Consider the following 23,480-nt stretch of genomic DNA (forward strand, 5'->3'; position numbering starts at 1 on the left):
ACATACACGTGTTGTGTACCCATAGAATACGAGGAAGACACTAATGATCATATATATCAATAAGACATGATTCATAGATATATAAGATCACACATTATTATAGACTATACAATCATTGAAGATATTGTAACAATAAATTTTTGAGATGCCCACTACAAAAAAAATCTTTAAGATATATGTTGATATCCATGTGTCATCACCACAACAGAAAGATATCAGGAATGGGTCTGAGGATATGAGGAAGACAACCGCATATGTGACTATAAAAGAGGGTGAGATCTATATGATATACTAAAAATTCTTGATTTCCACAATGAAAGTACTACCACAAATTGTAGCAACTATTCTTGTTTCTTACCTTACTCTAGCTCTGGGACTAAAGGTGAACACACACCAAACGAGTGAAGAAGAAGACTTCCAGGAGATCATTAAGAAACATGTCAAAAGGACCGTTTTGGTATGTTCAACTAATAATTTCTTACTTCCCTTATTTTTAGAACAATCCTTTCAACATGAAGCAATTAACTAAACTTTTAAATTAGACAAAATTTGGTGAACTCTTTGATTGTGTTGACATTGATCAACAACCAACTCTTCATCATCCGCTGCTAAAGAACCATTCGCTATAGGTATAGCTATCCTCCATAGTTTTTAATGGAACTATTTCTATTTTTATAGGCTTTATAATTTTTTATTATGTCCTTTCAACCATCTTCTTCTTTTACTATGGTAGAATCATAGAAAATTATATTACATGTTGAGTGAAGTTATTGTAAACAAATTTTATCCCCAAATGTGACATATCCCCAAATTTTTATATACAAATCCACTTCCTTTTTGTGTCAAACTTGAATTACAATTTTGGCCAAGAAAATGTTGGATGTATGTTATAAAAAATATATTACCGAAAAGTTCTTTCAAATTTGCATCCGATGGCTTTATGGCGTATAACTCGCATTTTGTTGGTAAAATCAATGGTCAAAGTTAGACGTAAAAACATTAAGGGAGTATTATAGAAATGAGCTATACTGGATTTTCATGATTTTGACATTTGTATATTTCCTTGTTGCAGACGAAACCAAGCTCTTACCCAAAAGGTTTCCACTTGAAATCATCATCTTCAGCTAACACAACGGAGTCAGAATTGCCTATGGTTGCATGCCCAGTAGGTACAATACCAATATTACAAAAAAACTACTAAAGTTGGACACATTCCCCTATGGAGCAATAATTCTCTTGCTGCTGGAGGCGAGGTATTCTTTCTAACCTGGAATATTAATTTTTTTGTATTTTTATATTACTTCAATTACATTAATAGTAATACTGTTGCATGGGTAACTTACTACGTCCACACAAAGTCTTGAACAATTAGATGTTCCCACTGAATTAAGTCTTATTGATGATGCATAATTGATTCATTTATGATGTGGCAGGAGGAAATGTATTCCTTATTCATAAAGAGGTTTGATAAAGTTCTTATAAACATGCCATCATATGTAGATAGCTGGGATCAAGACCGATGGTGATATATATGGTGCACGAGTAACACTTAACATTTACGAGCCACAAGTGAAAGGACATGGAGATTTTAGTTCACAAGTACTTACTCTAATGCACGGTGAGGATGGTCCTCTTGAGGCCGTTGCAGTTGGTTCAATGATCTGCATGATGAAACAAAATGGAAAATGTGACTGCTTATAGCATTTTTCATATTGGTACTTACATATTTATTATGGAAAATTTCATGTACTTTATATATAACAATATATATCTACTATATTATATTTTTATGTTGGTACTTTTATATTTATTATGGTCAATTTCATGTACTTAATTTTTTTCATGTGGGTTCCTATTGCATTGGAAATATATCTACTATATGAATACGCATGTTACATACATATCAAATCCTTCAACAAACCTCGGGGGACATATATAGCAAAAAAATTAATCAACTACATAACTAAACATTTTGAAATATTGTCTGTTGATATTGTTATACCAATTTCAAGATTTAATATAAATTAATAAATATTTTTTATTCAACCCTTAAAAACATATGGTGATCTCGAAATAATGTCATAATATAGACTTAGTTTCTAATATCCGGCTGAATCACAGCAAAGGTGAGAGAAGTCACGTCTACAATTAGTGTAGTGATATATAGTGCACGAGGGACCTAAGTTAAGATAATGCCAATTCATCATGGACAATAAAAGTAGGATTTAAATTGTTTAAAATTTGATGAGACATGGATGGAGTTCATAGTATATGGTCCCTAGATATTAACCTTAACATTACCCTCAGTACATATTTTCTTATATCTGCATACAAAAATAGGTTTACCAATATATGTATGATATTGCCTCATATTTGTATTTTTAACAAGAATCCTCATTTGCAAACTAACTGTAAGTTAATTGTTCTCATTCTACATTACGTATTATTAGAAAGATATAATGGTGAGTCTAGACATACATCAATCATATAAAGGCACTAATACTATTTTTGTTGGATTACTTTTTAGGTATCACAGACTTTTGGAGACAGCTTTGCTAGGTTCCATATTATTTGGGTATGTATTAGGGACTTATTAAAGGGTGACTCATAATATTACTTGTAACTAAATAATATCTACGATAAGTGTACGAGAAAAAGAACATAATACATTTTGAACATTATTTTCAAATGGACAGTTGGGGAATAACCAAAAGTCCTGCATGGATTTTCATTGCCAAGGTTTTGTGCAAACAGTACCTCACATTGGAGTTGGGGCAAGAATATCTCCGGTTTCTACCTACAATGGAAAGCGAGAGGATTTACAACTTATGCCTTTCTAGGTATTTCTAAGTACTTAAAAATGTAGCATTAGTTACGCTTGATAACCCACAAGTATAGGGTATCGCAACAGTTTTCGACTGTAGAGTATTCAACCCAAATTTATTGATTCGACACAAGGGGAGCCAAAGAATATTCTCAAGTATTAGCAGCTAAGTTGTCAATTCAACCACACCTGGAAACTTAGTATCTGCAGCAAAGTGTTTAGTAGCAAAGTAATATGATAGTGGTGGTAACGGTAACAAAGGTAAAGACAGCAAAAGTAATGTTTTTGGTAGTTTGTAGTGATTGTAACAATAGCAACAGAAAAGTAAATAAGCGTAAACCAGTATATGGAAAACCCGTAGGCACCGGATTAGCGATGGATAATTATGCTGGATGTGGTTCATCAAGTAGCAGTCATAACATAGGGTGACACAGAACTAGCTCCAGTTCATCAATGTAATGTAGGCATGTATTCCGTATATACTCATACGTTCTTATGGAAAAGAACTTGCATGACATCTTTTGTCCTACCCTCCCATGGTAGCGGGGTCCTATTGGAAACTAAGGGATATTAAGGCCTCCTTTTAATAGAGAACAGGAACAAAGCATTAGCACATAGTGAATACATGAACTCCTCAACTAATGGTCATCACCGGGAGTGGTCCCGATTATTGTCACTTCGGGGTTGCCGGATCATAACACATAGTAGGTGACTATAGACTTGCAAGATAGGATCAAGAACACACATATATTCATGAAAACATAATAGGTTCAGATCTAAAATAATGGCACTCGGGCCCTAGTGACAAGCATTAAGCTAGCAAAGTCATAGCAACATCAATCTCATAACATAATGGATACTAGGGATCAAACCCTAACAAAACTAACTCGATTACATGATAAATCTCATCCAACCCATCACCGTCCAGCAAGCCTACGATGCAATTACTCACGCACGGCGGTGAGCATCATGAAATTGGTGATGGAGGATGGTTGATGATGACGATAGCGACGAATCCCCCTCTCCGGAGCCCCGAACGGACTCCAGATCAGCCCTCCTAAGAGAGATTAGGGCTTGGCGGCGGCTCCGTATCGTAAAACGCGATTAAACTTTCTCTCCAATTTTTTTCTCCCCGACAGCCAATATATGGAGTTGGAGTTGGCGTTGGAGGGCCACCAGGGGGCCCACGAGGTAGGGGGCGCGCCCAGGGGGAGGGGCGCGCCCCCCACCCTCGTGGATAGGGTGTGGGCCCCCTGGTCTTCATCTTTGGCGATGATTTTTTATTATTTATTCTAAGATATTCCGTGGAGTTTCAGGTCATTCCGAGAACTTTTGTTTTCTGCACATAAAAGAACACCATGGCAATTCTGCTGAAAACAACGTCAATTCGGGTTAGTTCCATTCAAATCATACAAGTTAGAGTCCAAAACAAGGGCAAAAGTGTTTGGAAAAGTAGATACGACGGAGACATATCAGTTACTCTCAATAAAAAATGGTTTTAGCAACCAAACTTATATTCAAATTCTAATTTCCTCCTCAACTATATAAGCATTCAAATTTATCATTTTCTCAACTTCCAAAGCAAGTGTCAATCATCCTACAAGCGACCCTATTTCATTACTAATTTCTTAGCATAGCATCTATATTGGTTGTTTTGGTATGTTGATAACTATGGAATAAACTTTTGCTCCTAGATAATTTCATTACTTGATGGGTTGCCAATTTAAGCTTGTTATACATATTCTAGAAATTGTTTCATTTTCATCCAATATTTTTTTACAATCATACATTGCAAGTTAAAGAGTTGGTTAATAAATTATTTTATGCCCAAAACAGAAATAATGCTACCATATATAATGCACAATGTATACAATTTCTTTAGCAATCATCCTTAAAAACCATGTGTTAGGTTCTTATTTCAAAACAAGTGACATGTTGCCAGAGTTATCAATGAAGCCAAATAAAATGAGGTCAAAGAAAAGGCTATTATTTTACGCATAATGCGAACTATTAATATATTCTTAATACTAAAGACAATTCACTGTTTTTTAATATATGTCTATTGGAATTCACTTGGCTCTTATTAGGATCCGAAAAAGAAGCATTGGTGGCTATTCTATGACACAAAACCCATAGGATATTGGCCAAATTTATATTTTACAAAACTGAGAGTCAAGGCGAATTTAGTAGGATTTGGTGGATTTGTTAATGGACCAACAGTTCATCAAGACTGACCGCAGATGGGAAGTGGACATTTCACAGCTGAAGGGAATGGAAAGGCCGCCTATGCTAGGGATGTTAAAATAGTAGATAGCAGTTACAAACTTGTTGATTTGAACTTTTATAAGAGCTTTGCTTATTCTACAAAACTACCATGCTACACGGTTGATTCATTTGATCACAATAGTGATGGGGCACATGTCTATCATGGTGGACTGGGTGGTTGCCACCCTTCTGTGCAATAAATTCTATGTATTAATGATTTGTCTAAATAATGAAGAATAAGAGTATGGACAAAGTAAGAAGACAATCCAAGTGTATACGATTCATGGTAGCCATTGATGCAATGCTGTTGAAAGCTTACATGCTTAAATTATTACAACATCGAATTAATGGGGCCATGTTGTGATAGGCCCAAACAAATTCATGCTTTGAGAAAACTGTGTTCATTTTTCACCAAAAACTAGCTGTAAAATTCAGTTACCATGGGCACATATTGGAGCAAACTATCTAGAATTAAGTCCACTCCAGATCGCCCAAGTTTCTTCCATATGATGAGTGATTCCTCTTTTAATCCGCATATAGATCCATATCAGTTCACTCTCTATTCCTGACATTTTGCCTCTTGTCTTGGAAGTTGTGGGTTCCTATCAGTTCACTCTCTATTACTGGATGATCCATTGCACCATTGATGCAAAAACCAAATATGTCTGAGAAGTTAAGCAAATTATACGAAATAGTATTTATGAATTGTTTGCTAAGTACGAGTTTGGTTTATGACATGATAGTATATATGATAACAGTCTAAAGTCACACATACTGAAAATATTTACAAAGAATACTAAAAGTGCTTAAACTGACTTCGTAGTTTTATTAAATACTCCCAAAAGTGGTGTCAAAATAACAAGCAGGAATAGCCTGGCACAGAACCCAACACAGATGATACTACGAATACTTAGTCCATATATGGGCTAACTATAAGAAACTATAACCAAAAGTACACCCGTTACACATTGAGGAGTTGGACATGGCTAACTCAAGATCAAGCAACTAGGAATTAGAACCGACCAACCCGAATTCGGGCAATGCAAATTCAAACTGCCTTGTGTAAGGACTCGGAATTGAGGACACGGTACCCGTACTAAGTCATGGGGAACTCGTGACCGGACCTTATCATGAAGGGCTAAAACTCGAGCATGTAGGACTCAGGCACAAAGGACTCAAACTCGGGTATAGGAAACTCGAGCAAGTGAACTTGATCACAGTCATGGAGGGCTCGAACTCGGGCACAGAGGACTCAAGCTCGGGCTTCAATGCTTATACCAAAGAGGTTATTGTCAAGAATGAAGAGATCCATCCGGAAATTTGGGTAATGCAACATAAGAAAACAATCATTGCTACGATGGTAGTGCTCAAGTAAGCTCAATGACACATCATTATGATTTGAAGTTGGGCAATGCAATGTAAGAAAATAGTCCCTGTTATAGTAGCAGTCCTCGGGTGAGCTTAATGACACACATACGATGTGCAGTAGTTTCTTTCAAGAAGAGCACATTTAATTCATCAAACATATATTCGGTAAGTTCTTGCAACATAATGGCATGCATACAAATGTAGTTAAAATAGTTCTAAGAACATACCAAAGAGAATCTATCAAATTGTAGCAGAGCACATTGAAATCAACATATGTAAACAGAGAATCTCATTAATATTGTATTTTGATCCCCACCACCGTTCACTCTAGAAGCTAAGGCCCCACTCTAGAAAGAAAGTTCCACTTCTATACAACCAAAATCTTTCAGAGGCTTTTAGATCTTCCATGCATTAAAACATCAGTAGTTGAGTTTTCCGCACCAAGTCCTTAGCCCTCATAAAAACAAATATGAGAAAAATAATTGATGATAGAGATATAATGCTCATGAGTAGTTGCTCCTTCTTTAGCTTGGATCTCTTTAGAGAGTTGAATTAGAGGCAGTGCTACCAAACAAGAAGGACAACCTCGAACATTCATAACAAGGCACGAGTTCAGATTCCAAAATGTATCTTTGTCTCCTACAACTCTACAAGATTGCAATAGTTAATTATAAAGTATGAATCTCATCCAACCTATGATATACTGCCAACAACATCTTAGGAAAACAATACCTTTGAGGAGAGCAATCTATCAATACATCCTCCATCATGCAGATAAGTATGAACATACATGATAAGCAATACTTGTAAACAATACCTCCAATGGATGTATCTAGCACTAAATATGTGTATATACATCCATTTGAGCGATAAGTAATTTTTGACGAAGGTAGTAAAAAATAAGACATCAATTCATATTGGCAACAGAAACTAGCCTAGGAAAAATGAGCAAAATTGCGTTTTGACTCTTTTTTTTTGCTTTTTTTTGCAATATGTCACAATACCTGATTGAAGTAAGTTAGACCTACGTTATCTTTAATGTGTGAGACCTATTTTTTAGTGCATATCTGATTTTGTCTCACAAGTGACCCTCCCACTGTTCATGCTTTAGATGCTTTGGAGGTGGCGCCGAGGGGCACGGTGCCGGCGGCGGAAACTCATACCGCGGCTACATCAGAGAGGGTCAATGGACCTACGGCTCTACCCGGGGCCGGTCTAGCAGCGTGCCGGCTCTAATGTCCATGCCAGTGGAAGTGGTGGTGGTGCTAATGGCAACAAGCATTCCGGCTAGTGATAAAATGAGCGAGAAATCAGATACCGATAATGCAAACAAAGGTCAACACAAGAGATAAAAGTTGAATTGTTACAGATGTGGCAAGCCAGGTCATTTTTAAGTGGAGTGCTCGAAGGAGCTCTGTGATATTTACCTTAAGCCAAAGCATGCAGCTGAGTGCCCTCTTCTTCCGGTTGCTATCCGGTGGTGTCTATTTATGGGGCTTATGAGCACAAGCTCATGTTCTTTGAGACTTATTCGATGAACTCGTGTAAACCCCGTCTCAAGAATGATAGGACGGGTTTGATACATCTGCAATGTATCTATAATTTATCAAGTATTCATGCTGTTATTTTATCATTCTTGGGTGTTTTACAATCATTTTATGGCAACTTTATATCATTTTTTGGGACTAACCTATTGACCCAGTGCCCAGTGCTAGTTGCTTATTTTTGCTTGTTTTTTACATCACAGGAAATCAGTATCAAACGGAGTCCAAATGCAACGAAACTTTACGACGATTTTTTTGGACCAGAAGGAACCCAATGGGCCTGAGCTGCACCTAGTGGGGTGCCCTGAGGGGGGCACAACCCACCAGGGCGCGCCAGGGCCCCCTGGCGCGCCCAGGTGGGTTGTGCCCACTGTCGGTGTAAAAAACGGCGGATCTCGGGTAGGGGGTCCCGATCTGTGTGTCAAGGCTGATGGTAACAAGAAGCAAGGGACAAGTGTTTACCTAGGGTCAGGCCCTCTCGAGGGAGGTAAAACCCTACTTCTTGCTTGATTAATATTGATGATATGGGTAGTACAATAGTAGATCTACCACGAGATCACAGAGGCTAAACCCTAGGAGCTAGCCTATGATGGTATGAATGTAATTGTGATCGGCCTTCTGAGGACCAACCTCTCCGGTTTATATAGACACCGGAGAGGGCTAGGGTTTACATGGAGTCAGTTACAAGGAAGGAAATATAATATCCGGATCGCCAAGCTTGCCTTCCACGCCAAGGAAAGTCCCATCCGGACACGGGCCGAAGTCTTGAGTCTTGTATCTTCACGGTTCAATAGTCCGGATGTTGTACACAGTCCGGCTGTCCGGATACCCCCTAATCTAGGACTCCCTCAGTAGCCCCTGAACCAGGCTTCAATGATGATGAGTCTGACGCGTAGTATTGTCTTTGGCATTGCAAGGCGGGTTCCTCCTCCAAATATTCCAAAGTACACGTCGACCGTGTCCGGATCCACAGGATGATCTTCGTATGGTATAGATCTAATTTGCTGGTAATCTTCGTGCGTTGTGCCCTTGTATCATGGCTCGGTCCAATGTGAACTGTCGTTTCCTGCCCCACAACGGCTCGTGTTACGAGACAATTTTATTCGCACGTCCCGTCGAGGCAGAGATCGTGTCCCTTTTATTATGGGATTTTCCATCAATATGAGCGCGCGTGATCCCACAACGGCCATTGGTATTACCCTGTGTGTTTTTAGATAAGCCTCAAATGGTCACACTGGGGACTCTTGATATTCACCCTCTTTATAAAGGGGTCGAGACCTACGCCTCTTTCTTCACCTTCATCGCGCCTTCCCGTACCTCGAGATCTAACACCCAAAACCTAAGCTCCACCCCGCCAGTATGTCCGGATCTGATCCTCAAGGCCGGTGGGTCGCCTCCTCAATCGAGGAGAAGGACATTGCGAAGCTTAGGGAGGTCGGATACTTAACCGCAGATATCCAGCACAGGCTTCCTGCTCCGGGGCAAGTTATCCCCACGCCGGAGCCCAATGAGTGTGTTGTTTTTGTCCCACACTTCCTCCGTGGTTTGGGTTTCACCCTCCATCCTTTCGTGAGGGGTCTCATGTTCCATTACGGGCTGGATTTTCATGATCTTGCTCCAGATGCCATCCTCCATATCTCGTCATTCATTATCGTGTGCGAGGATTTTCTCCATGTCGCGCCACACTTTGACTTATGGCTCAAGACCTTCAATGTGAAGCCGAAGATGATAGAGGGGCGGCACGTGGAGTACGGAGGTGCCGTAATAAGCAGAGAAGCCAATGCCCCATGGCCGGAGGGTTCTTTCCCAGAAGTATCTGTCGTATGGCAGCGGCGGTGGTTTTATGCTACAGCCCCAAGGGGCACAACGTGGGTAGCCGCCCCCGAGTTCCGCTCGGGCCCCCCATCGCAGTTGGCGTCCTGGACAGATGTAGGACGTAATTGGTGGCCCGCAGGCAACATACCAATACTGCACAACCGCATCCGGGAGCTTCTCGAGAGGGATATTAACCTTGTCAGCGTAATGCAAGTGATGTTAATCCGGCGGATGCTGCCGTGCCAGCACCGGCCTCTTCGGATGTGGGAGTTCAATCCGGAGGGTCCGCGAAATGTGAAGCACTTCTTCGGCTTAAAGCTCAAAGAGATGTGCAAATTATTCTTCGGGCGGAAGGTAACGTGTCCGGATACCACCGAGGACGCGGGCCTAAGCTCCAATCACCTAGATACTCAAGTAAGTGGCTTTGATATCGGACACCTTGTTTTGTAATTGTCATAATTGTTTATCTTGAACATCATCCGCCTCTAGGAGTGGCTCCGCAAGGTGGAGAGAATTAGGTGTCCGACACCGCTTCCTGAAGGCTCGCCCGCCCCTACTGTGGCCAAGATGCTCGACCGGGTACTCAGCAGAATTCCCTCGGGGAAATACAAGGGGAAGGATGAAAAATCCAAACCCCAAACACTACACATCCGAATCGGGGATAGTCAGGGAGGAGAGGTCGATGCCGCCTCCCCACGCGGGAAGAAGAGGGCCGCCTCCAAAGATTTGGAGGCAGAGATGCCCAAATTGGGGAAAAAGGGATCCCCGGGGGTCCTTGCCCCGACAGGCACCCTCACCGCATCATGCCCTCCAACGGACCAACCCTCCAACAAGTTGTAAGTCAATCATTAACTTAAAGGTACTGTATTTCTCCTGGATCAATGACCAGGACTCAACTTTGTGTAGTCCGGCTGGCAGCTATTCTCAACAGGGATCGTCTTCGAGCGACCTTCCTCTGGAGATGATGGAGAGCGAGACCCCGCCCGCCTCTCCGGTTCTTGACGCAGGCGACACCGAGGTGTCATCACGGAGGAGCCCAGATCCGCCAAGGCCGGAAGCCAATGTGTCAGCCGCCCTGAGTTCGGATGTACTGACGGGCTTACTGGAGCGAGATGCGCTCTCGGAGGAGCACCGCTCATTAATGAGTGCGGTGCTCAAGAAGATTTGATCCGCTACAAGCGGTCTGAATGAAGCATTCACAATCCTGCTCAGAGGCTTTGAGGTATGTAATGGAGAACTCACTTATTTCTTTGGTTGTAAGGCACGCGCTAGGTGTGCTCCATACAGATAGCAGCCCCTGAGACTCTGGTTGCCCGCCCTAGGCGGCAAACGGGGGATCATAAACCAATGATAGTGCTGTACATGTGTGCAGGTACCTATGGGTCCGGCCGCTGGCCTGTCCGTTGAAGTTGCCGAACTATCGAGGCAAATTGGGTCGATTGATGCCGATATCACTCTGATGAATGAACGGCTGGATACATCACAAGGTATGTGCCCTGTCTCCCATTGCATAGGAAAATATTAGGGTGGCATGTGTTAATATAATTTGTTCGGACTGCAGATGGTGCTGCCGCCGTGGAGGCCCTGAGGGCTGAACTTGCTCTAGCCAAGGAACAAGATCGTCTGAGCAATGCGGCTGCCCTAAAGGCGCCCAAGGAATTGAGAGCCGAACAGGCTGCTCATCGCCGAAGCAAGGAAAAGATAGCTGAAATGGCTATCGAGTTAAAACATGCCGCTGACCGGTATGAGCTCCTGAAGAAGGAGCATGAAGATAAATCAGCTGAACTGAGCAAGGCGCTGAATGCTATCAAGGAAATACGAACCGAGCTCCGGGGTGCGCGGGAGGAGCTTCGACAGGCCGGAGAAATCACGGCCGGAGGCCCCTATTTGCTGCGGACGAAGTTCTTCGATCCAAAGTACGCTCCCCTTGATGGACGCTGGAGCTCGCCGGATGCATACGCGAACCTGGCGAAGAGTACAGCTTATGCTATGGAGTTCTTCAAAGATCAGGGTGAAAAGGAGGTGGAGAAGCTTTTTTGGTTGCAGTTCCATGCTCCCACTCGCCCGCTGCCGTTAAGCGATAAGATGGCTGCTATGGCGGAGCTTTACAGGCTATCCGGGCTGGTGATGCGGTCTGTAATAGATCATCTTTGGCCGAAGGAGCCTAAGCCGGACAACTACTTTGGTTTAGTGCAGCAATTCCTTGGGGTCGTGGCCCGGATCGATGCCATGAGGAGGTCAGCATGCATAGAGGGTGCACGGATGGCCCTTGCACGCGCTAAAGCGTATTGGACGGATATGGATGCCACTATGATAGCGTCTCAAGATCCGGTAGGGGGGCAATATCCGACCGGGCACTACTTGGCGCAGGTCACGGAAGGTACCCACCAGATAGAGGCGCAGTGCCCGAAGGATCTCCTCTTCGAGTGATGATTCAAATTATTGTAAAAACATTTTGATTAGAAGGTTGTATTTATAATTTGTGTTTGAAAATATGATTGTGTCTCTGAATTAAACCAACCGTACAAAATATCTAGATGATTCTAGACTATTCTTAACATGTAAGTTTGGAAGCGTATCAACCTACCTTGGATCAGAAAGCCCTTGATCACGGCATGTACAATGCAAGACTTGGAGTACAAGATGAGGAGAAGATAGCAATGAATCTTAACAAACTAGGAAGGTCGGTTTAGTCTTATCTCTGAGTTAAACCAACCGTACAAGATATCTAGATGATTCTAGACTATTCTTAACAGCCCCTCTCAATCACACCTTGGTCAAGGTGGGAATGCGCCTGAAATTCTCCAAGTCTCTCACAGGTAACGCCTTTGTAAAGCCGTCTGCAATCTGATCTTTGGATGACACAAACCTTATATCAAGAAGTTTGTTTGCCACTCTTTCTCTGACAAAATGATAGTCAATCTCAATGTGCTTAGTACGAGCATGAAACACCGGATTAGCTGATAAATAAGTTACTCCAAGATTGTCACACCATAGGCAAGGAATTTCTCTTGTAGGTACTCGAAGTTCTTTCAAGAGCGATTGTAACCAAATAATTTCTGCAGTAGCATTGGCCAAAGACTTTTACTCTGCTTCTGTACTAGATCTTGATACAGTAGCTTGTTTCCTGGCACTCCAGGATATCAGGTTTGGACCAAAGTATACTGCAAAACCTTCTGTGGATCTCCTGTCATCAACGTCACCCGCCTAGTCTGCATCTGAGAAGGCACTTAACAAAGTAGTTGATGACCTCTTGTATGCTAATCCTGAGTTCATTGTATGCTTTATAAATCTAAGAATTCTTTTAGCTGCAGTCCAATGGACTATTGTTGGTGCATGTAGATATTGACATATTTTGTTTACTGAGAAGGAAATATCTGGCCTTGTAATTGTCAAATACTGTAAAGCACCTACAATACTCCTATACCTTGTACTATCCTCTAGCCCAAGTGGTTCTCCATCATGAGCTGGTAATTTTTTAGTGCTATACAAGGGTGTGGGTGCTGGCTTGCAGTCTTTCATACCCACCTTAGTTAGGAGATCCAAAGCATACTTTTCTTGTGTTAACACAATACCATCATTAATTTTCTTTACCTCTATTCCAAGGAAGAAGTGCAAATATCCCAAGTCCTTCAGAGCAAAGGCTGAGCTCAAATCCTTCAACAATGCTGATATTGCTTCCTGAGAGGAGCTTGTCACAATAATGTCATCAACATAAATTAGAACAAATATAATCACCCCAGACTTATCGAATAAAAAGAGTGAGGTGTCAGCCTTTGAAGGAATAAATCCAAGATTCTGCAACTTTGAGCTCAAACGTGAGTACCATGCCCTTGGGGCTTGCTTAAGCCCATAAATGGCCTTGTCCAGCTTGCACACATGAAATGGCGAGTTTTTATCTTCATAACCTGGTGGTTGCCTCATATAAACATCCTCTTCCAGAACACCATGAAGGAACGCGTTCTGTACATCTAGCTGTCTCAAGCTCCAAACCCTGGATACATCAATAGACAAAACAAGTCTAATAGTAGCAGCCTTAACCACTGGACTAAAAGTATCTTCATAATCTATACCGTATCGTTGCTTAAAGCCTTTAGCCACTAGTCTAGCTTTATATCTATCTATACTGCCATAAGATTTCTTTTTTACTCTATATACCCATTTTCAATCTATAACATTTGTACCACTGTTTCCAGGAACAAGATGCCATGTCTTGATTTTCATAAGTGCTTGATATTCCTCATCCATTGCTTTCCTCCATCTCGGATCACCCAAGGCTTCTTGAGTAGTTTGTGGCTCACCTGTTGAACAGAAGCAACCATATTTGATTCTGAAATTTTTTTCATACCTAACTATACCATCAGAGGGAACCAAGGGCTTCATAATGCCTGACTGGAGCCGTGTACGCCCTCGAACTGGAGGTGATGGAGTTGAATGAGGTGATGGAGTTGAATCCACATTTTCAGCATTTTCAGCAGAGGATCCCGCCACCACAGAAGATCATGTCCCTGTCCCGGGATCAGCGCGTGGGATGGCAGAGCGTGGGCTGGCAGCGCCCGTGTGCCCGCTGCGCGATGGAGACATCACGGGGCCAGGCGCGGGATCAAGCGAGATCTGCTGCTCCGCTCGCTTAGGAGATCCTGCGGGATCGGGCGAGGTGGCAGCCAGCCGATGGCTTCCGCTGCTGGTTGTTGAACGAGCCGACCCACACGGGATCTGCGGCTGCATGTGGCCCGTGGGCATCGCTGCGGGCCTGGGTGACATGATGGGCTGGCGTTGGCTGCCCCTGCTGCTGTCCGCTGTGTCTTGTGCAGGCAAGGCAGCACCTGATCCAGCGCCAGATTCAGCATGGTATCACATGGCAGAATCGGCATCGGATCACGCGCCTATGTCCTCTAGCGCCACATGCGGTATGGAGTGATTTGGCTCCATATTTTCATCATGTTGTTCCAAATTTGCACCTGTATAACTGTCATCAAATCCTGCATCATCTGGTGAATTAGTATTACGAGACACTGCCATATTATTTAAATCACCTCCATTGTTGCCCTGATGATCAAAAGAATGTGTTGGAGCCAAATGATTAGGAAGAAGCAAAATTTCTTTGCGTAGGAGTGCTCCGGCATTTGGATGGAGAGAAGCAAACAGAAAGGCATTTTCATCAAAGACCACATCTCTAGAGATATAGATACATCCAGTGGACACATCAAGACATTTTACTCCCTTGTGACGTGGGCTATAGCCTAAGAAAACACATTGTTTGGAGCGAAACAAAAGTTTCTTAGTGTTGTAATATATATATATACATATATATGTTTGTGTGTGTGTGTGTGTGTTTAATCCGAAAGATAGCAGTCATTGGCTTCAGCCCCCATGCATACTATGCGGGGGTGTTGGCGAAAGAAAATGTGCTTGATCACTCTTTATCCAACGACTTGGTCCGGCAAAGAGGTGATCGCACGTCGAACTAGGCAACCAGACTATATAGTTGTAACACTTTCGCTTAGCCGCAGGATTCTAATATTGGGGCTACTATGTAGCCCCTCATACCATCGTGTGCATCCGAATACGGGCGTGTATGTACCTGGCCGGGAAATGGCCCTTCGTTAAGGCGGAGGAATCCTAGAGATTCCGGTGAGTCGTCGAGTGGTTGATCAGTCTCTCGCTGTATCATGACGGTCGGTTTTCGGCTTTCTCTACTGAAGTGCTCATCTGGAATAACTAGGGCACAATCGCAGTAGTTCTCCTTTGGCCACCTTAGCCGATTATAACGGAACGTAAGGCGGCAAACCCAGGAGCCGGGCAATCCCAACATTTGACCAAAGACATGATTCGGAGCTGATGCATATAAGGCCAAACTCGTGACGGCGAAAACTCCCGAAGGCCATTCGGACTTTCTAACAGATGATGGGCTCAAGAATGCCCATTCATTATAAACCCTGTATGTCCTGGTGCGTGCATTAATCTGTCATGGTGTAATGCCAAAGACGGCAGTATCCCCTGTGGATATGAAACCCGTGGGATGATGAAACAACAAGAGGCGATAGAAAAGGTTTACACAGGGGCTTACTCTAAAAAGAAACCTGTTGGCCAGGGCCTTGCTGCATGTCTGTGTCTTTGTCTCCGTTGTGCCGCATCCTAGAAGGGTATCGCGCGAACGTTGTCTGCAGAAAAGGGGGATCTCATAGAAGAGTGCAACGTAAGTGTGCGATGGATATTAGAAAATGTAAAATGCTGGCCTGCCAGTGAGGTTGAGCCGAGAGTGTGGGGCTTTATTATTAGCCCCTGGTGTCCGCTATAGGATCACATATACAGTTGCCCTGGTTTAATGTGGGCTGCCGAACTCGTCTAACCGTGTCCGTGGTCTTAACGACCTGGTATAATTTTGTTTAGTGGCCGCTTATAGTCCGACCGCTAGGGCCGTCGCGTATTCCTCCGCGCGCCAAAGGCGCTCCGTTGTTCCGCTGATGGTGATGGCGCCGCGTGGACCGGGCATTTTGAGTGTAAGGTAGCCATAATGCGGCAATGCGTTGAAGCGGGCCAAGGCCATTCTTCCAAGCAATGCTTGATAGCTGCTTTGGAAGGGTGCGATGATGAAGACTAGGTCTTTGCTTCTGGAGTTACCTGGAGAGCCGAATGTTACCTCCAGTATGAGGGAGCCCTTGCTATAGGCTTCAACGCCTGGTATCGCCCCTTCGAAGGTGGTGTGAATCTTGCTGGTTCTGGATGACTCTATCCCCATCCTGCGGATAGTATCCTCATATATTAAATTGAGACTGCTGCCCCCGTCCATGAGGACATGAGTGAGATGGTATCCGTCGATTATTGGGTCAAGCACCAAGGCATTTGATCCTTCGCGCCGAATGCTAGTTCGGTCGTCTAGGTGGTCGAAGGTGATCGAACAAGACATCCAATAGTTAGGTGTGGGTATGATGGGCTCTATATCGCGTGCGTCTTTATGGGTGCGTTCATGCCTTCCCAAGGATGTACGAGTCACGTGGATCATATTCACTATTTTAACCTCTGGCGGGAATGTTTTCTGTCCCCCATTGTTCGGTTGGCGAGGTTCATCCTCATCTTCACTTGGTGTTTCCCTTCCCTTGTGTTCAGCATTTAGTTTGTCGGCCTGCTTGAAGACCCAGCACTCTCTGTGCGTGTGGTTCGCAGGTTTGTCGGGGGTGCCATGAATTTGGCATAGTCTGTCTAGAACTCTGTTCAGACCGGACGGTCCCTCTTTACTGCCTTTAGGTTGCTTATTTTGCTGGTTAGGTCGAGAGCCTCGGAATCCGGCATTAACCATTGTGTTGTCCGGGCTCTCTTCCTTGTTTTGGCGTTTGTTTTTGTGACGCCGTGGCTTCCCGTGGCCATCCCTTATTTCGGTTGTGCTGGGGTCGCTGGTGCCTTTGCGGGCGAGCCAGCTGTCTTCTCCCGCACAAAAGCGGGTCATAAGGCTTGTTAGGGCTGCCATTGTCCTTGGCTTTTCTTGGCCGAGGTGTCTGGCGAGCCACTCATCCCGGATGCTATGCTTGAATGCCGCTAAGGCTTCGGCATCCGGACAATCAACAATTTGATTCTTCTTAGTGAGGAATCTGTTCCAAAGCTTGCGGGCGGACTCTCCGGGTTGCTGGATTATGTGACTTAAATCGTCAGCATCTGGAGGCCGGACATAAGTCCCTTGAAAATTGGCCCTGAAAGCGTCCTCTAGTTCTTCCCAGCTCCCGATTGAATTTTTGGGGAGGCCTTTCAGCCAGTGTCGAGCTGGTCCCTTTAGTTTGAGGGGAAGGTATTTGATGGCATGGAGGTCATCTCCATGAGCCATGTGTATGTGGAGGATAAAGTCCTCGATCCAGACCCCTGGGTCTGTCATTCCATCGTATTCCTCTATGTTTACAGGTTTAAAGCCCTGTGGTAATTCATGGTCCAGTACCTCATCAGTAAAGCACAGGGGGTGAGCAGCCCCTCTGTATCTGGACGCGCTGTGGCTTGCCATCGGCTGTTGTTGTGTTCGGTGTTTATTCCGAACTGTTGTTTGGTTGTCATAATTGTTTTGACGGCCATAGTCCCTTACCGGGTTGTCTCTTTTAGATCCGTAGATAGACCTGGCTACGCCAGCTTTATTCTCAAGGTGGTCACGTAAATCGTGGGTGTTTTTGGCGGCTAATTTATTGCGGCTATGAGGTGGTACTCCTGGTCTCCTGGTCGTGTTGTTCTTCGGTGGAACGGCCTCGTCGTCAAATTCTGGCAGTAGCTTGCGTTTTGGGTAGCTCTTTGTATGGCGATCGTCGCCATATCTTTCTTCAGTGTCTAGCACTTTGTTCCATCTGCGGTTGAGCGTTTCCTGTGCGGCTTCAAGATGTTGCTTCTGCTTCTTCAGACTTCTCGCTGTGGCCATAAGCTTTCTATGGAGGTTCTCTCATTCCACACGTTCTTCCGGAAAGATGAATGCGTCGTCGTCGTCCGGACTATCTTCTTGTCCTGGGCCGGATTGGTGAACTCGTCCCTCTAGATTGTTTTCTTCGGGCGTAAGGCCCGGACTATGTTCGGCGTGACCTGGTTCGTCCTGCTCCATCGCTGGTTCTGTTTGGTCATTGTTGCCATCGGGGTTTACCGGAGTATCCATTTTTCTGGCGCTCTTGCTGATATTGTTACCGTTGCCAGATTTGGAACGGCGTCTGCGCCGTCCCTTTGGTTTTTGCCCAGGGGTGTTATCTTCCGGATTGTCACCATCGCCTTCCTTGGACGTATCCACCATGTATATGTCGTGTGGCAAGGCGTGAATCCGGTACCTCATAGATTCTGAGTTTTCTCCTGCATCATCGTCCATACCATCTATGTCTTCGGAGTCGAAGTCCAACACATCGGTTAAATCACCAACCGTGCCTATGAAATGGGTGGTGGGTGGGCAACGTATGTCTTCGTCGCCTGCTTCCCACGCAAGACGGATATAATTTTGCCCGAGATTCTCTGTCAAAGAGAGAGTTTTAAATGAGCTTAGTATGTCGCCGAAGGGCGAGTGCCGAAAGATGTCCGCTGCGGTGAACTCCATCACTGGAGCCCAACCGGGATCGGTGGGCCCAGGGACGCACGGACTGCAGCCTTCAACCGGACACGAGTCCAGGGGCCCGGGGTCATCGGCTTCCTCAAAAGTGAAGCCTGTGTTCGGCTCCACCGCCGATGAGGGTACGGCCTGTGGGGTGGGGTCCAGCCCTCCGTCTTTAGGCAACGCTACCCGTCCCGGATTTAGGTCCGGGGCTTCTACCGGGGAGATATCCCAAGAAAAGTATGACAGCAGGTCTATGCCGTGCTCGTCGTGACTGTTTGGCGCTTCTGGCGCTGGCCCGAATCCGCCGAAGATTATGTCTTCTCGGGTATCCGCCGTGTGGTTCAGGTTTCCGAACCTGATTTGAGGGTCGGGGGCATAGCTATCGATCTGCTCCAAGTGGCCAAGCAAATTGGCCCGCAGCGCGAAGCCGCCGAACACAAAGATCTGTCCGGGGAGGAAAGTCTCACCCTGGGACGAGTCGTTAATGACGATCAAAGGAGCCATCCAGCCTGACGGCGACGTCACAGAGGAACTCTCAATGAAATCACCAATGTCGGTGTCAAAACAGGCGGATCTCGGGTAGGGGGTCCCGATCTGTGCGTCAAGGCTGATGGTAACAAGAAGCAAGGGACACAAGTGTTTACCCGGGTTCGGGCCCTCTCGATGGAGGTAAAACCCTACTTCCTACTTGATTAATATTGATGATATGGTTAGTACAAGACTAGATCTACCACGAGATCGTAGAGGCTAAACCCTAGGAGCTAGCCTATGATGGTATGAATGTAATTGTGATCGGCCTTCTAAGGACCAACCTCTCCGGTTTATATAGACACCGGAGAGGGCTAGGGTTTACATGGAGTCGGTTACAAGGAAGGAAATATAATATCCGGATCGCCAATCTTTCCTTCCACGCCAAGGAAAGTCCCATCCGGACACGGGCCGAAGTCTTGAGTCTTGTATCTTCACACTTCAATAGTCCGGACATTGTACACAGTCCGGCTCTCCAGATACCCCCTAATCCAGGACTCCCTCACCCACCTCGGTGGCCTCCCGCACCCCTCTTTGCGCTATAAATTCCCAAATATTTCTAAACCCTTTGGGGGTAGCCCTAGATCAGAAGTTCCGCCGCCGCAAGGCTCTATAGCCACCGAAAACCAATCTTGACCCCGTTTCGGCACCCTGCCAGAGGGGGGGTCATCTCCGGTGGCCAGCGTCATCATCCCGACGGCCACCCCGATGAGAAGGGAGTAGTTCCCCCTCAGGGCCGAGGGTATGTACCAGTAGCTATGTGTTGTATCTCTCTCTCTCTCTCTATCTCTCTCGTGTCCTCGAGATGGAACGATCTTGATGTAATGTGGGCTTTGTTGACATAGATGAATCAGATGGGGTATTTCCCCTCTGTATCTTCTATAGTGTTTTCCCTTTGAAGTTGTCTTATCAGATTGAGTCTTTAACGATTCGAGAGCACTTAATACGTGTTTTGCATGAGGTTATCTGTAGTGAAATTGGATTATCCAATTGAGTTACTTGATGTGTATTATTGTGATCAACTTGCGGGTTCCATGACTTTAGGGCCTATGTATGGGGGTTGGCACATGTTCTCATCTTGACTTTCTGATAGATACTTTGGGGCACTCCGTGGGAATCAAATAGATAAAACTGAAATTATGTGATGCTTATCGTATAATCAAACCCACGGATACTCGCGGTGACATTGGGGTATCTAGGTGACATTAGGGCTTTGCTTGATTTGCATCTTAAGGTGTTTTTTTAAAGAATAACTTTGTGGTGGTTTCGTGCCCGACAACAGTTTCTATATAACAAGTAATTTTGGAGTGAACTCTACTCCGCACTTGAGGGATTTACATATGATTCAACTATGTCAACACTGTTGGGAGATCACACTAGTGAAAGTACGGACCCTAGGCCTTGTTTCTAAGCATTGCAATACCATTTTTGTGCCCGTTTACTATTTGCTATGTTTTTGTTTTTATTTATTGAAATTATAAAAATATATTTCTACCATCCATATTACACTTTTATCACCATCTCTTCACCGAACTACTGCATCTATACAATTTGCCATTGTATTGGGTGTGTTGGGGACACAAGAGATTTCTTGTACTTGGTTACAGGGTCGTTTGAGAGAGACCATATTCATCCTACACCTCCCATAGATTGATAAACCTTAGGTCATCCACTTGAGGGAAAATTGCTACTATCCTACAAAACTCTGCACTTCGAGGCCCAACACGAGTCTACAAGAATAAAGTTGCATAGTGGACATAAAACTCTTTTCTGGCGCTGTTGCCGAGGAGGTGAGTGCTTGAAGGTATATCTTTAGATCTTGCAATTGAATATTTTAGTTTCTTGTTTTATCACTAGTTTGGTTTATAAAAGAAAACTACATAAAAAATGGAATTTAGGTTGCATCATATAATTGATCATCTTTATAATATCTTTCTTGAAAATGATGGTTCAGAAATTTTTTCTCAATTATTAGAAGAAGAAGTCAATAAAATGCTTGGCACAAAATATTTGAATGATGAGCATGATTTCAATGTTGTTAGTTTGAATTCTTTGCATATCCAAAATGCTAATGGTGATTGCACAAGTCATGACAAAAATGTTTCTTATAAGCATGTCACTTTTTGCGGAGTGAATTGGGAGAGCCTTTGCACACCAAAAGGGAGGATAGATTTTGTAAGAAGCATAAATATTTAGGAACGAAAAAGTTGCAAGAGAGGCTAGATGATTGTGCTGAAAGATTTAATTATGTCCGCCATCCTTGTGAACTTTGCAATGAACATGGCCATTTAAATCTTCAATGCAGATTCTTTCATGATCAAATAGTGTCCAAAAATTGTGATAACTTGATTACCCTTGAGCATCATAAAGAGCTTAGTCTTCTTTTGGGATATGAATAAATGAAACGTATAACTAAGGGTATTCCAAAATTTAAGCTTGAGAGATTTCTTGATTTTGATCTAGAGGAAATTTATATATTTTGTGTGGTAAATTGCATTGAGAATCCTTATATTGCCAACTATCTAAAGAGAAGAGACCAAATAGAATATTAAGAGAGTACTAATGAAAGGGAAAATATTTCCCAATACCCTCCTAGTGTTTATCATGATGAATCAGGTAACAAGGAGGAGCTTCAAATCCAATAAATCTCTTCAACAAGAAGCTCGAAAAAATGAATTAAACCCACAAATGGTATGGTGAAGAAAAAGAAAAGAAGAAGAAAGAATAAAGGGAAAAAGGTATCTCTTCCAAATAATTTTGCTCCTATCACCATTGTGCTTCATGAATGTGAATCAAATATGTTTATGGAGGATGATGATATTGAGTATGATTTTCTGATACCTATTGCTTGTTGTGATGATTATGATTGGGAAGATAATGATACTTCTTATAACCTTGGAAATATTTTTGGAACTTGCTTGGAAGAATATGATAATAATGTTTACTATACTATTGGTGCCATTCATGCTATTGATAAGAATAATTATGATGATATGCAAATCCACAAGCTTGGGGATGCTATGTTTAATGAGTATGAAATGTTTGAAGATTTATTTGCTGCAAATAGTGCTTGTCCTAAGCTTGGGGATGCTTTGCTTACTGAATATGATCCTTTGATTCCTTCTACTTTCGATAAGAAAATTTATTATGATGATAGCATGCCTCCTATTTATGATGATTACATTGATGAAAGTGGGTTTGAAAGAGTGTCAACTCTAGGTAGTGGTGATCCCACTATTTTGTAGGGTGTTGAATCTTATTACAATATTGATGAAAGTGGATTTGGAGAGGTCATGACTTTATTTAGTTATACATCCACTATTTTGGAAGAGGTTTCAATTGACTATGATAATAAGGTTGCTATCTACGATGATTATTATGATGACATGTATGCCATAAAGAGTAATAAATCTTCTATGCTTGTGCATCATGAAAAGATTGTTGAATCCATTCATGACGTCTCTGAAAATTATTATGAGAGAGGAACTTATGCTCTTACATATCTCAGTAATATCAAGTTTCTTCTCTATGTGTTGATTGTTTTGAAGTTGCACTTGTTTTGCCTTCCTATGCTAGTTGATTATTGCCCCCATAAGTTGTTTGCTCACAAAATCTCTATGCATAGGAAGTGGGTTAGACCTAAATATGCTAGTCATATACTTCATGATTCTCTCTTTATGTTTCAATTCTTATCTTTTAAGTGAGCATCATTGAAATCATCATGCCTAGCTTAAAAGCCATTAAAGAAAAGTGCTTGTTGGGAGACAGCCCAACACTTTTACCTACTGTTTTTGCATGTTCACATGATTATGCTACTTTATTGATCATGTTTTATAGATTTTGTTTAAATAAAGTGCCAAGTAAACCCTTTGGGATCATGTTGAGTGATTGTAGATTTGATCTTGCTGAAAAACAAAAACTTTTGCGCTCACGAAAATAAGTCTCATTTTTTACACAAGAGTGATTTTGAGTTTATTTTTTTCCAGAAGTTTAATATACAAATTTCTCACATGGTCCTAATTTTTTTATAATTTTTGGAGTAGCAGAAGTATGGTAGTTATCCAGATCATTACAAACTGTTCTGTTTTTGATA

At 43.1% G+C, this 23,480-nt stretch overlaps 1 pseudogene; it reads left to right on the forward strand.

Annotated features, from left to right (window-relative positions):
* The first annotated feature begins 313 nt into the window (after nucleotides 1-313).
* LOC119350172 lies at nucleotides 314-5,289 on the forward strand (annotated as a pseudogene).
* Nucleotides 5,290-23,480: the final 18,191 nt, after the last annotated feature.

Source organism: Triticum dicoccoides, chromosome 1B (genome assembly GCF_002162155.2).
Source record: "Triticum dicoccoides isolate Atlit2015 ecotype Zavitan chromosome 1B, WEW_v2.0, whole genome shotgun sequence".
Classification (NCBI taxonomy): domain Eukaryota; kingdom Viridiplantae; phylum Streptophyta; class Magnoliopsida; order Poales; family Poaceae; genus Triticum; species Triticum dicoccoides.